Source organism: Ovis aries, chromosome 4 (genome assembly GCF_016772045.2).
Source record: "Ovis aries strain OAR_USU_Benz2616 breed Rambouillet chromosome 4, ARS-UI_Ramb_v3.0, whole genome shotgun sequence".
Lineage (NCBI taxonomy): Eukaryota > Metazoa > Chordata > Mammalia > Artiodactyla > Bovidae > Ovis > Ovis aries.
The window spans coordinates 72668184-72693932 of NC_056057.1; the positions used below are offsets into that span (position 1 = coordinate 72668184).

Genomic DNA, 25749 nt, shown 5'->3' on the forward strand with positions numbered 1-25749 from the left:
CTGCAAGGAGATCACACCAGTCAATCCTAACAGAAATCAACCCTGTATATTCATTGGAAGGACTGATGTTGAAGCTGAAACCCCAATATTTTGGCCACCATATGCGAACAGCTGCTTCATTGGAAAAGACTTTGATGCTGGGAAAGATTGAGGGCAAAAGAAGAAGAGGGCAGTAGAGGATGAGATTGTTAGACAGCACCACTGACTCAGTGGTCATAAATCTGAGTAAACTCTGGAAGATAGTGAAGGACAGAGAAGCCAGCATACTGTAGTCCATGTGGTCACAAAGAGCTGCAAATGACTTAGAAATTGAACAACTTCTCAGATGTATTGGTTTTGCCAGGATTCAGAAAGCTGTAGTGGATCAGACAGGCAGCAGACCACCAAACAGTGACCATGCCCTTTTTGGGGGTGCAAGTTTGGCTTTGGGAAGTGCTTTTGTGGGCTGCCATCTATTGGGTCACACAGAGTCGGACACGACTGAAGTGACTTAGCAGCAGCAGCTGCAGTTGGAGCTTCTTCTCAGTCCAAACACTGAGCTGGTCATTGCCAGTTGTTGTATAAAATCCACTTTTTGTCGCATGTCACAATCTGAGAAATGGTTCACTGCTGCATAGAATAAGAGAAGACAGCACATCAAAACGACTGTTTTTTTGATTTTCGGTCAGCTCGTGAGGCACCCACTTCCTGAGCTTTTTCACCTTTCCAATTAGCTTCAAACGCCAAACGACTGTAGAATGTTCAGTGTTGAGTTGGTTGGCAACTTCTTGTGTAGTTGTAACAGGATCAGCTTTGATCCTCTCAGTTGGTCATTGTCAACTTCCAGTGGCTGGCCACTATGCTCCTCGTCTTCAAGGCTCTCATCTCCTTTGCAAAACTTCTTGACCCACCACTGCACTGTACCTTTCTTAGCAGTTCCAGGGCCAAATGTGTTGTTGATGTTGCAAACTGTCTCTGCTGCCTTACCACACATTTTGAACTTGAATAAGAAAACTGCTTGAATTTGCTTTTTGTCTAACATCATATCCATAGTCTACAATAAATATAAAATAAACAGCAAGTAATAAGCCTTTAGCAAAACACCATAAAGCAAGAAATACACATTAAAATGGTGTATAACATAACTACATTTATTAAGAATGTATTTCAATATCAAACAGCAAATTTCAAGAATGCAAAAACTGCTATTACTTTTGCACCAACCTAAAACAAATATTTGTAGGTAGACTTGTCCTTCACAAAGCTTCAAAAACACTAATTACTCTCTGACTCCAAAGATTATACTCTGCACCTGGCGTTCTTCTCCCCACTACACTCTCTTGTAGCATTCTGCAATTCAGAAAAAAGGTTATGGGATGATAACTTTAGGGTTACCACACCTGGTTGCTGAGTTGCCTGATGCCAGCTGTGGTTATTTTGAAACTCTACAAGAGAAAAACAATGCAATGCCTTCATGAGGATATAAAACCTCTCTCTATTCCTGAGATAAGGGGGCACAGTTCTTGAGGTGCTAGCCTGCTGTGTTTCCCTTTTGCCTAGCAAAAATCACGTAGGTACTCTTTTCTATTTCCTCCAAACTCTGTCTTTGTATTTCTATTTGGCATTGGTGGGAGCCAAGATTTTGGCAACAGTTCTCAGGGCTCTGCTTCCTTATCTGCTTGCTTACATCTCTCACAAGTGTCTTACACTCATAAATCCACTCTTTGCCTATCACTTAGCCCCACATTGAACTGTTTCTGCATCAAGACACAAGAACCTGAGCTTTAACAAGTCCTGACACCAGGTGACTGGTTTCAATTCAGATAGCAGGTTTGAGTCCTCTTCTAAGTCAGGGATTAAGGGTTAGAGTCCCATCTTAGAGGATTCAGTGAGAACCCAATTCCTGATTCATAGACGGTGGACTTCTTTTGGCTGTGTCTTCAGGTGGCAGAAGGGGAAGGGAGCTCTCTGGGACCACTTTTAAAAGGGCACCAACTCCATTCAGGAGGGCTCTGTCCTCAGTACCTAATCACCTTCCAGTGGCCCCACCTCCATATACTGTCACACTTGGAGATTAGATGCCAACACGTGAATGTTGGGGCGACACATTCAGGCTATAGCAATATGAATTTAATATGTCATATATTATTCATTATATTATATCATCATATAGTATTCAATATATAATTTAATATCATAAAGTCATATATTATATATATTAGTGCATAAAAACATTTTAATATAAATGCTGTTTCTGTTTGAACTGCTGATAAATAACATTAGCTAAGCAAATTAATTTGCTTAGAGTAGCACTCCCAATCTTTGTCATATCGTATCGCACATAGAAAATATAAGTATTCATGTAAAACCGATTCACTTTGCATACAGCAGAAACTAACACAACACTAAGTCAACCGTGCGAGTGTGCTCAGTTGCTCAGTTGCTCAGTCATGTCTGACTCTTTGTGACCCCATGGACTAGAGTCCACCAGGCTCGGCTATCCATGGAATTCTCCAGCAAGAAAAATGGGGCAGGCTGCCATTTCCTACACCAGGGGATGTTCCCCATCCAGGGATCAACTATACTCCAATAAAAAAAATTAAAAAAATAAAAGTATTTGTAAAAGAGCCAGCCAGTAAGTGACTCACACCTCCAGGGCTGAAGGCTTCAGTTTTTATCTCCACTTGTCACTGCATGCTTCACCGTTTGGGAAACTCTTGCTTAAAGGGTAATGTTTAAAGCACTGAAGAGATCACTCTGTTTAACTAGACCTATTTGAATGACTGGCTCCCAAGGACTAAAGATTGTTGAGGCCAAGAACGGAAGAAAGTGATGTGGAGAAAAGATGTCATTGACAATTTCTCATTGTTAGGAAAGCCCTTCCCAGTCTGCTCTCAGCCTGTTTTTCCTGTCTCAGGTCCCCACTTCTGCCCCAAACTTTACCTACTTCTTCACCTGGCTCAGGATATGATGGCCCCTCTCTCACTTGTCCTAACCCCAGGTTATAGCCAGGAAGTTTACATGTCTTCAAATGCAGAATCCGTCCCCCATGCTTCCGGGATTTTTGGCCTACAGCACTGCATTTGAGCTTCCGACCCAGAATTTTAAAGTTTGAAGTCATCTCAGAGACTGAGTGCAACCTTCAATTGCCAGGTGAAACACGTGGAGCCCAGAGAGACAGAGGGACCATGCTGTCAACACCAGCTGGGGGCAGCCTTGGGACATGGGTGTCCTGTTTTCCTAGGTTTTCCACTACCTGGCGGTTTCATCTCTCTTATGCTAATGATGACACAATAATTTATTAATAGGTGAGAACTGACTCATTGGAGGCTCTATATGATCTGTAGTAACAGCCAGATGGTCCTTAATAAAACATTAATAAAGCAAAAGCAGATGGCATTTAATAAAGTATCATATAAACATGCCCAAGAGCCATCAAAAGCATTTTTTTCTGGACTCTCTAATAGTGGAGAATTATCAGACAAGACATAAAAGAGGAAATCACCCTCTAACTTGTGATCTGAGAAAATGTTTAAGGTTCTTGTATATATTATGAATAAGAAAATATTTTAAATGTAATTTTATCTCAGATTTCATATCCTTATAAAGACTGTTTTATGTCAATTTTAGAAGAAATGACAAAAGCTTTAGTAGAAACAAAAGGAAGTCCCTGTAATTTCCTCCTCCTTTGAAAATCCAGCCAAAGCAAATTTCCTCACTTTCTTAGAAAAAGAGATTTCTAGAGGGCATAAAAATAATATATTTTAATAGCAGAGTAATAGAAATCATTGTGTTGCAGAGGTTGTTTTAGGAATCACTGTTTCAGAACAGAAGAAATAAACTGTTGTGAGTGAGTGAATACTAATTTACCTGAAGATGAAAAGCTGAACTTTCAGGATTGTGTTTGAGTGTTTGACTTCCTCCCAAAATTCACTTGTCAGGCAGTAATCAAAAGTTAAGGCTTGGACTGAGACTTGAGTTTATTAGCATCAATTGTGCAAGACTTGTAGGCTGCCTTTTGAGGATTTTTTTTTACCATCTGGAAAATAGGGATAATAATACTTTGTAGAGTTGTACAAAGAGTAGATGAAATAACGCTTATAAAGGACCATGCTGGACACAAAGTAAGCGGTCAAAAAAGGTAGCAATTATAGATATCAGAAGCTGGTATCTGCTGTTCTAACAAAACTAAAAGTAGCAAAGTTGTGAAATAGTGGTTTCCTATTTGTAAACCTTCCATGCGTCTTTCAAAATCCTGATGAAACACTGTTATCCAAAAAGGATACCAACATTTATGCTTTAATATGCTTGTTTTTTTGTCTCATTTTTGTGTGGATATCTTTAGGAATATTTACATTTCAAACTACTTCTGATTCTAGAATGTGAGGCTTATTTCATAGCTGGGGGAATGTTTGGTATTGCCCTGTGTGGGTAGGACTCCTTTGATGAGGAGAAAGTGATCAGAAATGTAATCTGGAGAGATTTCAAAGATGTCTGGACTTTCCTGAATCCTTTGCCGCAAGGTCTTGATCAAAGACTAGTCTTTCCAGAACACATTTCCTGATAACCCTCCCTCCCAAGTCAAAATCATGGGTTCTTTTGAAGTTCTTTCACAGATCATTCCTCTAATAGTTGTGAGCCAGGTCAGTGAATGCCTTTATTCAGGCACATAGCAGGCAGTCAGTGATGTTTGAAAATGAAATGTAATTCCAAGGAACCTAAAACTGATAGTTACCATTTTGAAGTATCTGCTGGGTGCCAAATGAATCACAGTCACCAGGTGAGTTAGGTGTTATCATCACCACTTTCCAGGTGAGAAGACTGAGGCTTAGAGGAGTAGTGCTAAAGTAAGACCAAGTAGGAGGCAAAGATGGGACCCAAACTTAGTGATGTGCCAACTCCAAATCATGAAACCATCCACTTAATCAACTACCTAAGTGACACTGGAATTTGCTCATTTGGTTGGTTTTTGGTGTGTGTATTAGTCAGGGTTATATATCTATCATATAGAGATATATCTGGATAGATATATAAAATTTTCTGGGACCACTTTTCTATATATCTATATAGATATACAGAGATATAGCCTATTGGTTTTATTTGGTGCTATATACAGATACATGGATTATATCTTTGTACAAGGAGATTTATTATAGAAATTGGCTCACATGATTTATGGAGGCTGAGGGTCCCAAGATCTGCCATCTATGATCTGGAAAACCAGGGAGGTCAGTGGTACAGTTAAGTCTGAGTCTGAAGGTTGGAGAACCAGGAGCATCACTATCCAAGGGCAGAAGAAGATGGACGTCCCAACTCAGGCAGTGAGAGTAAATTTCCCTTCCTCTATCTTCCTGTTCTGTTCAGGCCCTCGAGAGACTGGATGACGCCCTCCCACACTAGGGAGGGTGATCTTCCTTTCTCAGTCTACAGGTTCAAATGCTAATCTATTTCCAGAAAATCCTCACACACCCAGGACAATGTTTTACCAGATATCTGGGCATCCCTTAATCCAGTCGAGTGGACACATAAAATTAACCATCACAGCATTGATGTTTTTATTATTTTTAATATGAGAACATTAGCAGAGGAAGATGGATTTACCCTTAGAAAGCAAGCCTACCGGAATTCTGAAGTCCCTGTGTATCCATTTCCTACTGGCTGTCTAGATGCCTCAGAGAAATCCAACCTTGCAGGGAGATGACAGGTAATCTGGGGTTGCGGGGGGTGGGGGAGGGCGGAAAGAAGCTTGAAGATTTCAAAGTATCCTAGCAGAAAATAAAATCCACTTCTACCTACAGTTTGAAAGAAAGTAAAATCATTCATGATGTCAAAGATGCCCAGAGGGTGGCAGGAGCTGAACTTCTGAAGCTGTTTTCTCATCATTCAGACTGACACATTTATTGAACTGGCGCTTCTAGCAAACAGTCAAGATCGAATCAGATGCCAAGATAATTTTTCCTTGCCAATCGTTTTTTCCCATTGCAATTAGCATTTTTAAGAACCTCATCAAATAGCCAATGTGTATTCAATTCCCTCTCTCCCTCTCCAATTAAAATTCAGCTAAGAAGTTGTATCAGTAATAATTGTTAAAGGTAAAATACCACCCTTATCCACTCTATCATATTTCTCCATGTTTTCTTAAATATCCTTTAAAACAGGCATAGGATTTTAAAAGGTTTATTTTTTCCTTCAGTTCAGTTCAGTTGCTCAGTCGTGTCCGACTCTTTGCGACCCCATGAATCGCAGCATGCCAGGCCTCCCTGTCCATCACCAACTCCCGGAGTTCACTCAGACTCTTGTCCATCAAGTCGGTGATGCCATCCAGCCATCTCATCCTCTGTCATCCCCTTCTCCTCCTGCCCCCAATCCCTCCCAGCATCAGAGTCTTTTCCAATGAGTCAACTCTTCACCTGAGGTGGCCAAAGTATTGGAGTTTCAGCTTCAACATCACTCCTTCCAAAGAACACCCAGGACTGATATCCTTTAGGATGGACTGGTTGGATCTCCTTGCAGTCCAAGGGACTTTTTTTCTTAGTATGCATTATATAATCTTAAAGTAAATTAAACTAAAAGCAGTTCAGCTGTTTGGGTTGCCCTAATTGAGATTCTTTATAAAATCTTTGAGCTCGTCCTATACCTGTTTGTCCTCTAAAAGCATTTTGAAGCTGAGCCTGCTGCTGCTCTCAGAAGCCCATTTCCTCTTTTTTTCCTGGGCACAAGGTCTACATCTTTCTGCCTCCCTTGCAATGAGGGGGGCTATGTGGTTGATTTCTGGGCAGAGGTGGGTATAGAGGCAAAGTGCCAGGTCCATGAAAGTCTCCCATGAGAGAGCCTCTAGGTTATTTCCTTCTCAGCCTGCTGAAATTGCCCATGCCCAACACCCTTGGCAGCCCTGAGCTGCAAATAGCAGAGCCTCCACCAAGCTGCTTCCTGAAGGAACAGTGGGTACCCTTCTACATCCCTACCTCACACACTCTGGAACTACCCTAGATTGTTCACTGAGAAAAAATGAACCGCTATGGTGTTCAAGCCATTATAACTCAGGGTTTTATCTGTTTGAGCAGTTAGCTTACTCTGACTAGTTGCCTTTTCCTTGACTGGGCTAGCTTTCCTCCTCCGCCATGCTACGTGCTCCAGCCAAGCTGTCCCGTGGCATCTGATCATGGAACTTCCCAAACTTCCTCCTTATTGTCTGTCTGCCTTCCCAGATAGACTCTCAAGCTCTGTGAAGTCATGGACCATATTTTGCTCGCTCTCCAGTGTATCTTCAGTATCTCATATAGTGCTTGGTACATGCATGTATATGTGCTCTTCAGTCCTGTCCAACTCTTATCAACACCAGGGACTGTAGCCTGCCAGGCTCCTCTGACCATGGGATGCTCTAGGCAGGAATACTGGAGTGGGTTGCCATTTCCTTCTTCAGGGATCTTACCGACCAGGGATCTAACCCATGTCTCCTGCACTGGCAGGTGGATTCTTTACTGCTGAGCCACTGGGAGTAGATACTTAATAGTGAAGTGAAAGTCGCTCAGTAGTGTCTGACTCTTTGTGACCCCATGGACTAACAGTCCATGAAATTCTCCAGGCCAGAATACTGGGAGTGGGTAGCCTTTCCCTTCTCCAGAGGATCTTTCCAACCCAGGGATCGAACCCAGGTCTCCCACATTACAGCTGGATTTTCTACCAGCTGAGCCACAAAGGAAGCCCAGGAATAATGGAGTGGGTAGAAGATCCTTTCTCCGGTGGATCTTCCTGACCCAGGAATCAAACCAGGGTCTCCTGCATTGCAGGCAGATTCTTTACCAACTGAGCTATCAGGGAAGCGCTGATCCTTAATAAATATTTGTTAAATTAACAAGATGTTGGATGCATGGACTTAGCCTTTCTCAATGCTGGGTATAGCAAACTTGGATGCTGAATAATCTTTAAGAATAATGTCAATGGAATGAGAAGAATGTATTTGGCTATCAGTTCAGTTCATTCGCTTAGTCGTGTCTGACTCTTTGAGACCCCATGAATCGCAGCACGCCAGGCCTCCCTGTCCATCACCATCTCCCGGAGTTCACTCAGACTCACATCCATCGAGTCCGTGATGCCATCCAGCCATCTCATCCTCTGTCGTCCCCTTCTCCTCCTGCCCCCAATCTCTCCCAGCATCAGAGTCTTTTCCAATGAGTCAACTCTTCGCATGAGGTGGCCAAAGTACTGGAGATTCAGCTTTAGCATCATTCCTTCCAAAGAAATCCCAGGGTTGATCTCCTTTAGAATGGACTGGTTGGATCTCCTTGCAGTCCAAGAGACCCTCAAGAGTCTTCTCCAACACCACAGTTCAAACGCATCAATTCTTCAGCGTTCAGCCTTCTTCACAGTCCAACTCTCACATCCATACGTGACCACAGGAAAAACCATAGCCTTGACTAGATGGACCTTAGTCGGCAAAGAAATGTCTCTGCTTTTGAATATACTATCTAGGTTGGTCATAACTTTTCTTCAAAGGAGTAAGGGTCCTTTAATTTCATGGCTGCAGTCACCATCTGCAGTGATTTTGGAGCCCCCCAAAATAAAGTCTGACACTGTTTCTACTGTTTCCCATCTATTTCCCATGAAATGATCGAACCAGATGCCATGATCTTCATTTTCTGAATGTTGAGCTTTAAGCCAACTTTTTCACTCTCCTCTTTCACTTTCATCAAGAGGCTTTTTAGCTCCTCTTCACTTTCTGCCATAAGAGTGGTGTCATCTGCATATCTGAGGTTATTGATATTTTTCCTGGCAATCTTGATTCCACCTTGTGCTTCTTCCAGTCTAGCGTTTCTCATGATGTACTCTGCATATAAGTTAAATAAGCAGGGTGACAATATACAGCCTTGACGTACTCCTTTTCCTATTTGGAACCAATCTGTTGTTCCATGTCCAGTTCTAACTATTGCTTCCTGACCTGCATACAGGTTTCTCAAGCGGCAGGTCATGTGGTCTGGAATTCCCCTCTCTTTCAGAATTTTCCACAGTTTATTGTGATCCACACAGTCAAAGGCTTTGGCATAGTCAATAAAGCAGAAATAGATGTTTTTCTGGAACTCTTGCTTTTTCCATGATCCAGCAGATGTTAGCAATTTGATCTCTGGTTCCTCTGCCTTTTCTAAAACCAGCTTGAACATCTGGAAGTTCATGGTTCATGTACTGCTGAAGCCTGGCTTGGAGAATTTTGAGAATTACTTTACTAGCGTGTGAGATGAGTGCAGTTATGCGGTAGTTTGAGCATTCTTTTGCATTGCCTTTCTTTGGGATTGAAATGAAAACTGCCCTTTCCAGTCCTGTGGCCACTGCTGAGTTTTCCAAATTTGCTGGCATTTTGAGTGCAGCACTTTCATAGCATCATCTTTTAGGATTTGAAATAGCTCCACTGGAATTCCATCACCTCCACTAGCTTTGTTCATAATGATGCTTCCTTGTCTAACTCAATGAAATTAAGCCATGCCCTCAGGGCAACCCAAGACGGGCAGGTAATGGTGGAGAGGTCTGACAGAATGTGGTCCACTGGAGAAGGGAATGGCAAACCACTTCAGTATTCTTGCCTTGAGAATCCCATGAACAGTATGAAAAGGCAAAATGATAGGATACTGAAAGAAGAACTCCCCAGGTCAGTAGGTGCCCAATATGCTACTGGAGATCAGCGGAGAAATAACTCCAGAAAGAATGAAGGGATGGAGCCAAAGCAAAAACAGTACCCAGTTGTGGATGTGACTGGTGATAGAAGCAAGGTCCGATGCTGTAAAGAGCAATATTGCATAGGAACCTGGAATGTCAGGTCCATGAATCAAGGCAAATTGGAAATGGTCAAACAAGAGATGGCAAGAGGGAACGTCGACATTCTAGGAATCAGCGAACTAAAATGGACTGGAATGGGTGAATTTAACTCAGATGACCATTATATCTACTACTGTGGGCAGGAATCCCTCAGAAGAAATGGAGTAGCCATCATGGTCAACAAAAGAGTCCGAAATGCAGTACTTGGATGCAATCTCAGAAACGACAGAATGATCTCTCTCATTTTCAAGGCAAACCATTCAATATCATGGTAATCCAAGTCTATGCCCCAACCAGTAATGCTGAAGAAGCTGAAGTTGAATGGTTCTATGAAGACCTACAAGACCTTTTAGAACTAACACCCAAAAGAGATGTCCTTTTCATTATACGGGACTGGAAGGCAAAAGTAGGAAGTCAAGAAACACCTGGAGTAACAGGCAAATTTGGCCTTGGAATGCAGAATGAAGCAGGGCAAAGACTAATAGAGTTTTGCCAAGAAAATGCACTGGTCATAGCAAACACCTTCTTCCAACAACACAAGAGAAGACTCTACACATGTACATCACCAGATGGTCAACACCGAAATCAGATTGATTATATTCTCTGCAGCCAAAGATGGAAAAGCTCTATACAGTCAACAAAAACAAGACCAGGAGCTGACTGTGGCTCAGATCCTGAACTCCTTGTTACCAAATTCAGACTTAAATTGAAGAAAGTAGGGAAAACCACTAGACAATTTAGGTATGACCTAAATCAAATCCCTTATGATTATACAGAAGTGAGAAATAGATTTAAGGGCCTAGATCTGATAGAGTGCCTGATGAACTATGGAATGAGGTTCGTGACATTGTACAGGAGACAGGGATCAAGACCATCCCCATGGAAAAGAAATGCAAAAAGGCAAAATGGCTGTCTGGGGAGGCCTTACAAATAGCTATGAAAAGAAGAGAAGTGAAAAGCAAAGGAGAAAAGGAAAGATATAAGCATCTGAATGCAGAGTTTCAAAGAATAGCAAGAAGAGATAAGAAAGCCTTCTTCAGCGATCAATGCAAAGAAATAGAGGAAAAGAACAGAATGGGGAAGACTAGAGATCTCTTCAAGAAAATTAGAGATACCAAGGGAACATTTCATGCAAAGATGGGCTCGATAAAGGACAGAAATGGTATGGACCTAACAGAAGCAGAAGATATTAAGAAGAGGTGGCAATAATACTCAGAAGAACTGTACAAAAAAGATCTTCATGACCAAATAATCACGATGGTGTGATCACTCATCTAGAGCCAGACATCCTGGAATATGAAGTCAAGTGGGCCTTAGAAAGCATCACTACGAACAAAGCTAGTGGAGGTGATGGAATTCCAGTGGAGCTATTTCAAATCCTGAAAGATGATGCTATGAAAGTGCTGCACTCAATATGCCAGAAATTTGGAAAACTCAGCAGTGGCCACAGGACTGGAAAGGGCAGTTTTCATTCCAATCCCAAAGAAAGGCAATGCAAAAGAATGTTCAAACTACCGCACAATTGCACTCATCTCACATGCTAGTAAAGTAATTCTCAAAATTCTCCAAGCCAGGCTTCAGCAATACATGAACCGTGAACTTACTGATGTTCAAGCTGGTTTTAGAAAAGGCAGAGGAACCAGAGATCAAATTGCTAACATCTGCTGGATCATGGAAAAAGCAAGAGAGTTCCAGGAAAACATCTATTTCTGCTTTATTGACTATGCCAAAGCCTTTGACTGTGTGGATCACAATAAACTGTGGAAAATTCTGAAAGAGAGGGGAATTCCAGACCACATGACCTGCCGCTTGAGAAACCTGTATGCAGGTCAGGAAGCAACAGTTAGAACTGGACATGGAACAACAGACTGGTTCCAAATAGGAAAAGGAGTACATCAAGGCTGTATATTGTCACCCTGCTTATTTAACTTATATGCAGAGTAAGTACATCATGAGAAACGCTGGACTGGAAGAAGCACAAGGTGGAATCAAGATTGCCAGGAAAAATATCAATAACCTCAGATATGTAGATGACACCACCCTTATGGCAGAAAGTGAAGAGGAGCTAAAAGCCTCTTGATGAAAGTGAAAGAGGAGAGTGAAAAAGTTGGCTTAAAGCTCAACATTCAGAAAACGAAGATCATGGCATCCGGTCCCATCACTCCATGGGGAAACAGTGGAAACAGTGTCAGACTTTATCTTTTTGGGCTCCAAAATCACTGCAGATGGTGACTGCAGCCATGAAATTAAAAGACGCTTCCTTGGAAGAAAAGTTATGACCAACCTAGATAGCATATTCAAAAACAGAGATATTACTTTACTGACTAAGGTCCATCTAGTCAAGGCTATTGTTTTTCCAGTAGTCATGTATGGATGTGAGAGTTGGACTGTGAAGAAGGCTGAGCACTGAAGAATTGATGCGTTTTGAACTGTGGTGTTGGAGAAGACTCTTGAGAGTTCCTTGGACTGCAAGGAGATCCAACCAGTTCATTCTGAAGGAGATCAGCCCTGGGATTTCTTTGGAAGGAATGATGCTAAAGCTGAATCTCCAGTACTTTGGCCACCTCATGCGAAGAGTCGACTCATTGGAAAAGACTCTGATGCTGGGAGAGATTGGGGGCAGGAGGAGAAGGGGACGACCGAGGATGAGATGGCTGGATAGCATCACGGACTCGATGGACGTGAGTCTGAGTGAACTCCGGGAGTTGGTGATGGACAGGGAGGCCTGGCGTGCTGCGATTCATGGGGTCGCAAAGAGTCGGACACGACTAAGTTACTGAACTGAACTGAACTTCCAATGGCCCACTTGACTTCGCATTCCAGGATGTCTGGCTCTAGATGAGTGATCACACCATTTTGATTATCTGGGTCATGAAGATCTTTTTTGTATAGTTCTTCTGTGTATTCTTGCCACCTCTTCTTAATATCTTCTGCTTCTGTTAGGTCCATACCATTTCTGTCGTTTATTGTGCCCATCTTTGCATGAAATGTTCCCTTGGTGTCTCTAATTTCCTTGAAGTAGTATTTCCCATTCTATTGTTGTCCTCTATTTCTGCGCACTGCATTGAGACTTTAAATGTGGGCAATTTTGGTTGATCATTTGCTAACCACCAAGTAAATTTTAGTTCTTGTCTTTCTGTACCTTCCAATGGAAGAAGAGATGGTTTGGGGCATTGAAAGAAATGGGCTGTTATTTCTGGGCCATATTCAACCTTCCTTAAGCTTTTTATATTTGAATAGTAATTGGTAATATGCATTGGCAATGTAGTCTCCAGTCAAAACACACACACACACACACACACACACACACACACACACACACACATACTTTGGGGACTCAGGGAAATAAGTTAAATTGGTTTAAAAAATATATATATCAATGTATGCTGAATTTTATTTTAATTTATGTTAGAAGCTATGTTCCTCTGAAAAGCAGTCAATATGGTAAAAGACAAAATTATATGTAGGTAAAAATTTTAGGCTCAATTTATTTATTTATTAACTTTTTATTTTGTATTGGGTACCCTGATGTGAAGAGCAGACTCGTTGGATAAGACCTTGATGCTAGGAAACATTGAAGCAGGAGGAGTAGGGGGCAACAGAGGATGAGATTGTTTGATGGCATCACCAACTCCATAGATATGAGTTTGAGCAAATTCTGGGAGATAGTGAAGGCCAGCAAAACCTGGTATGCTGCAGTTCATGGGGTCACAAAGAGTTGGACCTGACTGAGTGACTGAATAACAAGAAATAGTCAATTAACAACATTGTGGGTTTCAGGCGAAGAGTGAAGGGACTCAGACATACATATATATATAGGTATCCCTTCGCCCCCAAACTCGCCTCCCATCCACATAACACTGAGCAGAGTTCCATGCTATGCTCAATTTAAAAGCGACACTAGCTGAAAAGTAATTAATAAAGGAAAGGAAATGAACTTTTATTTAGGGCCTACTATGTGCCGAGTGCTTTTCATACATTTTAAAAAAATCTCATGATAACACTACAGGTAATTTGTAAATGTGAAATTAAAAATTTGCTTAAGATCACTCAGTAGGTAAGTTGTAGGCTGGATTTGACCAAATCTAACTGGTTCAAAGCCTGTGTGTGTTCTTTCTCCTCCATGGAGGCTATTTATCTAAAAGAGTGCAGGTCTCTCCAAAGATAGCTCTCAAAGAACTTGGAAGTAATTAAGGCGGAGGTGGTTTGTTAGCATGTTCATTTATGAAATATACCCCAGTAAAACATTTTATTGATTTTTGCCCACCTTTACAAGTTGCTTATTCAGTAAGGATCTGGGGGAAAGAGTACGAAATACACAACACCCCATGGGTGTATTCCAGAAGTTCTGTAACTTGAAATACAGCTTATAAAGTGAATCTTATTAAAAGCAAACACTTTCATCACTATGACTACCCCAATTTATCTCCTGCAAAATTCTGTTATAGCTTCATTTTCTTAATGGGATGTACCTACAACAGGGTGAGAGGATTGGGGTTGGATGTTTGCTTTCTATTCATTTTTTCCCTAGTTGGGCTAAAATTTCCATCTTGCATTTGTTTGTCTGAAATCTTCAAATACTTAAATAATAATAATAATAAACACAACTGTTACAAAAAAATACAACAGAAAAGTTGAGACTCTCAGTTTGGGCTAATCCCAACCATCTGGGACAGGATAAGTAGCCATGAGGGAGAGGGGTGCTTTCTTAAACACAATTCATCCCCCTCTCCCAATACTTACATGTTCAAACACTGCTTGGTGGACTGACTCTTGTGTTTCTTATTTTCTGAAGAGTCTGCACTGTCCAGTGGTTTTAAAGCTCAGATAGTGTTGTTACTGAACCAAACTTGGGTTCCTTCACTCGTGTGCAGTGAAACCAATCTACTGACATTGGGTTGTGTGAAGGAGAGTGCAGTATTTATTTCAGGGCACGCCAAGCAGCCAAACTCCCTGAGTTCAACAGAAAACTTCAGCAAAGCATTTTTAAAGTCCAGGTGAGGGAGGGGTGTCCCAGGTATGTGATCAGCTCGTGCATAGTTCTCTGATAGGTTGATGGTGAGCTAACAGGGTGTCATCACAGCGGTTAACATTATCGATCCTTAGTAGCTAGTAGGTCTGGTCATGGTCATCAAGTAGTTAATTTCTTCCGTTTGGTGGTGGTTTTTAGCATCTGTAAACCAACTCAGGAAATGTGCATCAGATACTATCATTTCCCTACTGGTGAGAGGAGCTACAGCAGAGGATATGGGGGCAGGCCCCAAAGGATCATTTTTCAGCAGGATGGGCTTCCCATTCTTTGCCTCAATTTACTCATTTGTAACTTGGACTTCCAACCAGTTGCTGTGAGGAGTAAATGAATCAGTCAATGCGTGTGAGGTACTTAAAACCATGCTTGGTGACAGTAATTGGAAAGTCCTATATAAATACTAGCTGCTGATCTTATACTATCTTCCTCAAGCATTTATTTGAAAGGCAGTGGACAGGACAAAAAAGAAAGGGAAAAATTTGAAGACATTGAATAACTGTTGCACAAAAAGCTCCTGTACTCTCAATTACAGGTGGTTACTTATCTAGGCAGAGGACTGGGCTTCTTGGTGGGAACTTCATTAACATACAACTTTCAAGGATGTTCTTGAGGTTAATGGCCAAGGTCAGGAGACAATAATCTCTATAACAAGCCAGTGCAATTTTATGAGGACAGAGAAACCACAGCATGGATACAAAGTCTCTTGACAGGACCAAGACAGTGATTCTTTTTCTTCCAAACTCTCTATCAGTGCGGCCAGGCAGAGGATAAAAAGGGTGCCATTCTATTGACCATCTCTATTCATTCATTCGTCCAACAGCCATTACTTAATTGTTCATCTACCCTGTGCCAAGCAATGCAAAGATGAGTGAGACCTCGCAGTCTAGTTGGCGAAATGAACAAGAGGATGCATTAATTAACTCAATTACTATCATCCATCAGGTACCGTGCTAGGTGCGGGTTATAGTGAACAAAACAGACAAAATCTTCCCCCACGCCCACTCCTCGCACTTGTGGAGCTGGCATTCTGGGGAAAGACAATGCTTGAAGTAAGTATGAAATCCTAAAAATAAAGCATGAGAAGAACTAGGGCGTGTTCCTGTAGGGTGGTGGACTGGCTGTACTTTTAACTGGAATAGTCAGGGACAGTTTTACCGATAAGGAGGTGGGGTAACTCAGGATATGCCCAGGGCATATGGGAGCCCAAGGGGAAGCCCCGCGTGTCTCCCTGCCCTGCTGAGGGCAGCCCCAGAACTCGACACGCTCCAGTGCTACTTCTGGAGCTCACTCCTCCCGCCGCGCCGGGCTCCAAGGGGCGGGGCCCGAGCAAAGGTCCTGCCGCCCGCCCTCTTCCCTCGCGAGCCCCCGCCCCGACTCGGCCCGGCCCGGCCCGAGGGCTCCTCCGACTCGACCGGCGCGGGGCGCGGGGCGCGGGGCAGCTGCGAGGTAAGTCCGGTGTCTGGGCTCGGCTCTGTCGGGGTCCGGCCTTGGCCTTGGGGAGCCGAGCCCGCGCGGCCCGTTCTCTCTGGGACGCCCTCCGGTTTGCCCCTCAGTCCTCAGGGGGACGAATGGGTGGGCTGACGGAGCTGGACCGCCGGCCCCAGGGCGTCCCCCCTCTCCCCGGTTTCCAGCCCCCGTCCCCCCGCCACCCCTTTCCCACCCCCCCCGCTCGCCTCTCCTCCGCTCCACGGCCACTTCCCTCTCTGGCTGTTGCTGGGGCCGCGGGTACCCACTGCCCCTCTTCTTTGCGCCCCCTCCCCATTCCTTCTTTGTCTTCCGGTTTCTGCTGGCTAGGCTCTTGCTGGCCGCGGGCGGGGCGCGTGTGTGCGGGGAAGGAAGGCGGGGGCCGGCGTGGAATTCTCCCTCCGGCCTGGACCGAGTCCCCATCCCTGGCGTCGGGGATCCTGGGCCCCGAGGTTACGGAGGAGGAGGAGGCCAGGCCCGGCCCGGTAGTCTCGGCCTGGATGGGATGACATCACCGCGCTCACGGGGCCTTCACGTGCGGACCCGGGGCCGCTTCCCATCTGTACCTGACAAGGAAGGACCAGAGGGCGGTCTTAGAACGGCGTGGGTTCTAGCGGGTTCGGAAAGACCCTCTCACTGAGATTCTACTCCGTTCAGAGGACTGGTGAGAAGGAAGGATGCGTTGGGATCGATGGATGCCTTTAAGAGGCAAATAGATAACCTAGTTGGCGTGGAATGAAAAATGCTGCGGGGTCGGAGAGAACAGCTGAAGAAATGTAGAGTAAATTAATCGTTTTCCAAAGCCACCACCAATGAGCTCTTTTCATGAACGAAAACAGCCGGGAAAAGATGAGGCCAGACAATTAGATCTGAGAAGTACTGCCCAAGCCCTCAGCAGCTCCTTAAGTTTTCCAGAAGTGCTTTTGTTTTTGCTCTTTTTGAACCCGCAAGGGGAACCAATGGGTTCTTCTTTACTTAATCAGTCTCCTGTTACTTATTCCACTTCTCCGAAACCTTTGCTGCCTCACCCTCCTTTTACAAGCTCATGCCTGCCCTGTGACCACCGTTTTTTATTTTATTTTTTCATATTTTTATTTTAGAAAGAAATGATAGAGTTCCTTGTCTTTAATTTGCCTTACTATAGAAATGAAGGCACTGGGCTGTAACCATTGGAAGATACAGAAGAATGACACCTCTGTTTAAAGTTAATAGACTCAATTTCACTTTGTTGTTTAGAAAACTAAAAACAGTTCGAAATGTGCTGAAGTTGTTAAGAGACAATAGTACTAATAGCAGTGTCTTGTTTTCCTAGATAGTGAGGAAATAGCATGTTTTATAGCCATGGTTTTTGCTTCCACCATAACTGAAGTTACCCTTTTGAGCACATTTTCTTACTCTACAAAATGAATCATATGTAGTTCAAAAAATAAAATAAAATAAAATAAAGCTGACTAGGGTGTCAGCAGAGCAGGTGGTCCAGGACTCAGGCTTGGGAGACAGGTGGACCTCAGTTGGAATCTGGGCTCAGCACTAATTCTCTATTTGAGGTTCACTGCCTTCTAGTCAAAGACCTCTGGGAACAGCAGATGGAGTTGAAGGGGTTGGGTCATTCCTTGCTGAATGAGGGAGGCTTTGCTCCGTGGGCAACCCTGGGCTTCTCCATAACTGGGTGTCAGAAAGGAGTTAGAGGGTTTGGGCTTCTAGGCGATTTGGGGAAGAGTTTAAGGAAATAGGAGTTTACTCTGGATTGGATGCCACCAGAAAGTGTGGCAAATTCTCTGGAGTATCCTCGTAAATCATGTCTGAAAGGAGTGAGGCTAAAACTGCTGTTGACTGAAAACCACAGTTACTTATGTGTCAGGGTTGGTGGGGGAAATGGGAGTGTTTGGTCATTTTTGTGGTTTGGACAGTGTTCACATTTTGACTGTGGTCAGATAAGACTATAAAAGGCCTTGTTTTGGTCTTGATTTATCATGACCACCGAGTGGCCTTGCCTGATGTTGCTGTCCTGTGACATTGTTCGTGCCGGCCAGGAGAATGCTGGGCCAGTGCCTGCAACCCCAGGGCTAGCTGATTGTACCAAGCCAGTTCCTGGATGTCAGGGTTGCTGCTTTTTTTCTTGTGTTCTTGAGCAAATAACATCTTTGCACTTTAGTTTCCACTTCTGTAAAACGCAGACAGTACCTCCTGAGGGTTGTGGTGGAGATTCAATGAGGAAATATGTAGAAAGGAGTTAGCCAGTACCTGGCACATAGCAGGTACTCAGCATATAGTTACCCGCTCTTTATCTAGTGGATGTTGAGGTTTCTTCCTTAGAACCTCAAGCAGAGGCCCATTGATCAACTGGAGCTGCAGAGAAGAATCCTGAATTGGGAAGAGGTAGGGTTTTTGCAACTCAAAGATGTGATCATTCCATCACACTGAATCAGCCTTGAGGATGGTCATGAATGATTGTCGTATCTTCTAGTGCCATCACCACCTTGGCAACTACTTTTTAGATTCTTTGGTCCCAGTTGGCCATGTGCTCTTTTGACTTTGTGTCGTTGTCTGCTTTTCTGGTCTCGTCCTTTAATGTCTCTTGTCCAGGAGTCTGAGCCAAGCTTTCATGTCATTACTGCCTTGACTTTGACTCTCTGAGTTCTAATCTGATTCAAGTTGGGGAGCCACAGAGGCTGATGAGATGTTTGCTAATGGAATTCTTCAGGCCCAAGTGAGGGAGCCCAGGCTCTTTGGTACAGCTGTAAAGTGCAGTGGAGTTTTAGGCCATGAGCGTTTTGACCTTGACCTCTTGGGAGGTTATTTTTATCTTCTTTCGGATTGGAGCATTCTGGAAATTTGAATCTGACATCTGCCTTCTACTTGAGGCATTATTGCGCTTGTCTGTGTCAGGCAGCTTGAGTTCTAGATCTTTTAGTGGACTCTGGGCGTATTATTTAATCTTTCCAGGCAGGACAGTTACTTTAGTTGTTTGAGAATCAGACAGCAACTTACTGGCTCCCAGTGCCACAAGATAAACTGTATTGTGTTACGTTTTTAGCTTATATCTTGGTTCATCTCTCTGATTTATTGAAAGCTTCTAGGAATAAAGAAAAAGCAATAGAAAATAGGCTAAGGACACAAACAGTTAAGAAAAAGATATATAAAAAGGCTGCAAACAGAAGATGCTTGAATTCATTTATATTAAAATGTGTGTTAGTTGCTCAGTTGTGTCCAACTCTGCAACCCCATGGACTATAGCTGGCCAGATTCCTCTGTCCGTGGAATTCTCCAGGCAAGAATATTGGAGTGGGTTACCATTCCCTTCTCCAGAGGATCTTCCCGACCCAGGGATTGAACCTGGGTCTCCTGAATTGCAGGCAGATTCTTTACGATCTGAGCCACCAGGGAAGCCTCTTAAATTATATGCTATATTAAAATAACATGACTTAAAACTATACTGAGATACTATTTCTCACCTATGACTAGCAAAAATACGAAAGATTGATAACCTACTCTTGTTGCTGAGACTGATACTTTCATACCTTATTGGTGAAACTGAAAAATGGTACAACCTATAAATTATCGATGCCTTTACCCATTGGTCTAGCAATTCTTCTTGAAATCTCTCTTCAGATACTCTTGCCCAGTGGTCCCTGACCTTTTTGTCACCAGGGACCGATTTTGTGGAAGATAATTTTTCCATGGACCAGGGGTGGGAGCATGGTTTCCTGATGATTCAAGTGCATTACATTTATAGTCCACTTTATTTTTAATGTAGTGCTGCCACTGATCTGACAGGAGGTACTGGTTCACGGCCTAAAGGTTCGGGACCCCTTCTCTTGCCCATGTAGGAAGGGGATATACATTCAGTATTTAGCATGGCATTTTTATAGTAATAAAAATTTAGACGTAACCCAAGTGATCAGCAATATGGGACAGGTTAAATAAGCAATGGTACATCTATGGGAAGGGGTATTATGAACTGTATTGTGCAGAGGGTACTCACTATGGAGAGATCTCTAGGATATATTGCCACATGACAGAAAGCAAAATGCAGAACAGTGTGTACGTGTTATGCTCCGAGCCCGTATCTCCGAACCGACCGAGAGAGCAAGTCCACCACAGTATTGCAAACGCAACAAGGGAGTTTGTTTATTCCTAGCACGCTAGGGCCCAAGTCTCATCCCACACAAGGGAATCTGACAAGAGCCCCAAACAAAGCGGTATGGCGGCTTATATACAGGCAGTTCTTTGTCTCAGTTACAGGAGTAGCTGGCGTTACATGATTGGCCAGGCAAGATGAGCGCATATCCTGTCTCTTTCTGGTAAACATGACTCAGGTCCTAGAGCCCGTCGTTTGGTCCCTACCATTCCCCCCTGTCCTTAGATCATATAGAGGAATCTTCCTCTCGGTCCTGAGACACAGTTTGATATTGTTGTCGAAGCACAAACAGCTGTGCTGTTTTTATGCGTTCTTTACAAAGGCTACAAGTCTATTGATAATACATGGGCCGAAGGTAAGCATCAGTAGAAGTACTAGCAGGGGTCCCAGCAAGGTGGAGATTAAGGTAGTCAGCCAAGGGGATTGTCGAAACCAAGATTCAAACCATCCCTGTTGAGCCTCACGTTCTTGTTTACGTTGGGCTAGTCCTTCTCTCACTTTGGCCATAGATTCTCTAACTATTCCTGTATGATCCGCATAGAAACAGCACTCTTCTCCTAGGGCAGCACAGAGTCCCCCTTGTTGCAGAAAGAGCAGATCTAATCTCCTCCTGTTTTGCAGAACTACTTCAGATAGAGAAGTTAGAGACGATTTTAAATGACTAATAGATTGCTCTATACGGGTAATGTCTTTATGGCTGCTCTCAGGGGGTTAAATCCTTGGCTTTGCAGGGACAGAGCTGTTATTCCGGTTCTAGCCCCGGCTATTTTAAGACCGAACATAGTTGCTATGGTTATGGCGGTAAGAGGTTCCCTCTTAACTTGATAAGTTCTTTTTGGAGGATTTAGAGTTAATTTCTGGGCCCAATAATCATATATTGCTTTTTCTGGTTGGTACAGAATCTTTGGCATGACAGCCACCATAACATAGAATTTTTTTGGGGGGTCAAAGATTGAGCTATGCAGGCATGGAGTTAGCCCCATGTATGAACACACCCACCATCCCCCCATTTGAGGTATTAACCATTTAGCTACAGGCAAATCATCAGGCTCGACGACATGCACACAAAGTGGAGACTTTGCTGGTAACACCGTGCCCATGCATAAGCCCTTTCCCCATACCTCTTTCATCGTCAGACCCACCTTTTGGTCCCCCCAATGACACTGAGGAGGATCGGTGCTGTTGGCCAAGTCATAAGAGGCGTTGAGGCCTACTGCTTCGTAATAAGGGGGAATTAAGTTGTAACATAACCAACAAGATTTAGTTGCCTCAGGATGGGTCTGATTCAGGGTGGCATAAGCTGCCCTAATCAGCTTCCATAGGGGATCTATTTCAGCGAGCGCTTCTGCTTCGGGGCTTATTGCCAAAGATGTTGGCATGGAAGTTGTTAGGCGGGGGGTTACAGCCAGCTTTTCTACTTTGTTGGGCCCGATACTGTGTACAAGAATTGGCTCTAAGACCTGGCTCACTACTATAATCTCTTTTTTATCAACCCCAAACCCTCCTGATTCCCTCGTCTGTAGCCCCCAAGATAGGCCAGAGATCCAGGTCCCCTCTTTTTTTGTTTTTTCTGGATTGAACCTTATTTTGACTTGTGCATAATTGCAACTTTCACAGCTAAAAGCTGGATCTCCGAGGACCCTAGGGAGGGGCTTGGCGAATGAAAAATTAAGTAAATCTCGATTTCCTACTTTCCAGCACCGAGGTCCATCATTAGAAGTAACACAATCTCAAGTTTTACAATAAGAGTCTTGTGCCCCCCCACAGGTCTTCTAGTCATGTCTGGGTGTGCCTGGGCATGCCCAGAACCCTTGTTCTCGGAGATAACCCCTAGCCCAAGGCACATTTACCATCGGCTTAAGGTCAAAGTACAAGTCTGGCCACCATGTGTTTGGTGGATGTATTGCGGTAGTGGAGTTTAGCACCTCTCGTGTTAGTCCATTTTGCAGCTTCCAGGTGATTTTGATGGGTTGATGCGGGTTCATGCTGGCAACTCCGGAGCAGAGTAACTGGGTCATCCACAAGATGGCCCAGCCGAGTTGTCCTGGTCCTGTTGGCGCCTTTGAAGCTTTAGCCTCAAGGGGTTGGACGGGTGCAGAGATGCTTTCCATTTTTTTTTAGTGTCTTCCTGCTCTGCCGAAGCAGCTGGGCGTACGTGGTTGCAATGCACCCAAGGCCCGATACCATCAACCTTTAGGGCAGTTGGGGTGGTAAGAAGAACAACATAAGGACCCTTCCATTTGGGTTCTAGTGCCTTGGTTTGGTGCCTTTTGACCTATACCCAGTCTCCGGGGCCAATGTCATGTGAGGGAATAGTTCCCTTATTTTGACCCACATGTATTTCCCGGAGCAGTTTCCAGACACGAGAGTGCACCTTGCTTAAGGCCATCAAGGCCTCTTGGAATTGCCCCAACATGCTCTTAGTCCACAATGCTGATAAACTGACTTATGGACAGAGACTCTTGGTCTACACTCCTCATGCCATAGAGAGTTTTAAAGCAACCCCCAGGTAAATGGCATTAGAAATCCATAAGTCAGTTTATCAGCATTGTGGACTAAGAGCATGGTGGCCGCGATGATACGGAGGCAAGGTGGCCATCCGGCTGCCACTGGGTCCAGTCTCTTGGAAAGGTAAGCTACAGGTCGCTTCCATGGTCCCCATCTCTGTGTTAGTACCCCTTTTTTATCCCCCGCTTTTTATCTATAAATAATTGGAAAGGCTTAGATGGATCAGGGAGGGCAAGGGCAGGAGCTTCTAGCAAGGCTTGCCTGAGCTCTTGGAAGGCCTCTTTCATTGGCTCAGTCCATTTCCAGTCCTTGGTTTTTTTTTTTTTTTTTTTTGGTCCCTTCATATAGGGGCCTGGCCTTTTCTGCAAACCCCAAGATCCATAACTGGCAATATCCCACCGTTCCCAGAAATTCTCTCACTTGTCTAGGGTTAGCCGGCTCAGGGATCTGGAGGATGGTTTCTTTCATAGCCTGTGTTAGCCACTTCTGGCCCTGTTTTATCTTATAACAGAGGTATGTAACCTCTTGCTTGGCAATCTGGGCCTTTTTGGCACTAGCCCTGTATCCTAAAGTCCCCAAGGTTTGGAGAAGGTCACCTGTTGCCTCTTGGCACTCTTTTTCTGTAGCCGCTGCCAGCATAAGGTCATCAACATATTGTAATAAAACAATGGTAGGGTGTTCAACCCGATACTCATGGAGGTCTTCGTCCAGGGCCTCATTAAATAACGTGGGCGAGTTTTTGAAACCCTGTGGTAAGCGAGTCCATGCCAGCTGCACAGGGGTCTGACCACCGTCTTCCTGCCATTCGAAGGCAAAGATCTCTTGGCTTGCGGGGGCAAGAGGCAAACTGAAAAAGGCATCTTTTAAATCTAAAACAGTGTACCAAATGTAGTTTGGAGGCAAGTTGTTTAGCAATGTATAAGGGTTAGGAACCGTAGGATGAATATCACTCACCCGTTTGTTGACTTCTCGTAGATCTTGAACTGATCTAAAATCAGTTCCCCCAGGCTTTTTCACAGGCAACAGGGGAGTGTTCCATGGGGACCGGCACCTTTTCAGGACCCCAGCGTCTATGAGGCGTTGTATATGAGGAGTAATTCCTTGTCAAGCCTCTTGACTCATGGGACACTGCCGTACCCTCACCGGGGAAGCACTGGCTTTCAGTTCCACAATGATAGGGGGCCTCTGTTTGGCCAGTCCCGTTCCTGCTGTTTCAGCCCAGGCCTGAGGGTATCTTTGAACCCATGGTTGTACTTCAGGGCTTATTGTCGCTGGGGCCTCTGGCAAGTAGAGTCTGTATTCATCTTTTAATGCCAGACACAGGACCTGAAGAGGATGCCCGGTCCCATCTAAAACCGACACTTGTCCGTGGTTGAAATGAATTTGGGCATTCACTTTAGACAGTAAATCCCTTCCCAACAAGGGCGCTGGACACTCAGGTATCACCAGAAAGGAATGGGTCACTTGGTGGGTCCCCAAGTTCCCATGCCGTTTTGTAGTCCATCCATATCGTTTAGTCCCGGTTGCTCCCTGCACCCAGCTACTTTTTTTAGACATGGGTCCATCTTTTTGGTTTAAGACTGAGTATTGGGCTCCCGTGTCCACCATGAAGCCAACCGGTTTTTCCTCCACATTTATAGTTACCCAGGACTTGGGGACGGGCTTCGAGCCCTGACCCCCTAGTCGCTATCCTCACCCGAGTAGAGGATATGACTGTCTGGAGAGGGAGTCTCGTTTTTGGGGTTCTTGGGCCCCTCTTTTAGATTTTTCTTGGGGCATTTATCTTCCTAATGTCCAAACTCTTTACAAAACGCACATTGGTTTTTCTCAAGCTTACACCTTGTCGTTTTTTCTTCAGTTTTTGAGTCCAATTTTTTCCCTTTCTGGTTCAGCCCCAGCAAAAAATATCTGGGCCAGCTCTTTTTGATTTTTATGGTTTTCTTCAGCTCTAAATTTTTTTTTTTTTCTTTTAATGCGGTCCTCTCTCTCTTCTGGGGTCTCTATATGATTAAAAACTCTCTCGGCTGCCCTCACTAGATCTTTCAAGGATTGTTCATTTAACCTCTCTATCTTTTGTAACTTTTTTTTAATATTGGGGGCTGCTTGATTTACAAATGCTAACATAACTGCCGCTCGTGACTCATCTGCCTGTGGGTCCATAGGGGTATACTGTCTAAAAGCTTTTATTATCCTTTCCAGGAAGGCTGCTGGGCTCTTGTTTGGCTCTTGTCTCACTGAATTTATTTTGGCCAAATTAGTTGGCTTTCTGGCGGCCGCTCTAAGGCCAGCCATGAGAGTCTGACGGTACACTCGGAGACGCTCCTTACTTTTAGTGTGTTCGAAGTCCCAGTTGGGTCGCACCAAGGGGAACCCCTCCTCAATGAGGTTAGGCTGTACTGTGGGCCTCCCATCCACCCCTGGCACATTTTACCGGGCTTCTGACAGGATCCGTTCGTGCTCCTCTGTAGTAAAAAGTACCTGTAACAGTTGCTGACAATCATCTCAAGTGGGATTGTGAGTAAACAGGATAGACTCTAAAAGATCAATAAGACCCTGCGGTTTTTCAGAGAAGGAGGGAGTCTAGGTTTTTCAATTGTACAAATCACTAGTGGAAAAGGGCCAATACTGATATGTCCGTTCTTTACCCTCTCTGGCTGGCCCCGCCTGGACCGGAAACGCATAAATGGTGGAGGAGGGAACCTCTGGGTCTTCTTCGCTAAGCTGGCCATTTTTTTTTTCTTTTTTTCCGCCTTTCCCTGAGTTTCCTAGGTGGGGCCCCTTTTTCTGGGAGGAGCTGAAGGCTTGGTTTTTTTTTTTTTTT

The 25749-nt window shown here is 44.0% G+C and overlaps 1 protein-coding gene across 4 annotated transcripts in view; it reads left to right on the forward strand.

Annotated features, from left to right (window-relative positions):
• Positions 1-25749, forward strand: part of GSDME (gasdermin E) — a 147578-nt gene that overhangs the window by 24930 nt on the left and 96899 nt on the right. For 2 of the 4 annotated variants that reach the window (XM_060415045.1, XM_060415046.1), the window contains exon 1: positions 16742-16943. The exons of 1 other annotated variant lie outside the window; for it this stretch is intronic. The gene's annotated coding sequence lies outside the window, so the exon portion shown is untranslated. Of the gene's footprint in view, positions 1-16634; positions 16944-25749 lie in introns of those variants that run through there. One more of the 4 variants, XM_042248668.2, reaches the window with a different exon arrangement.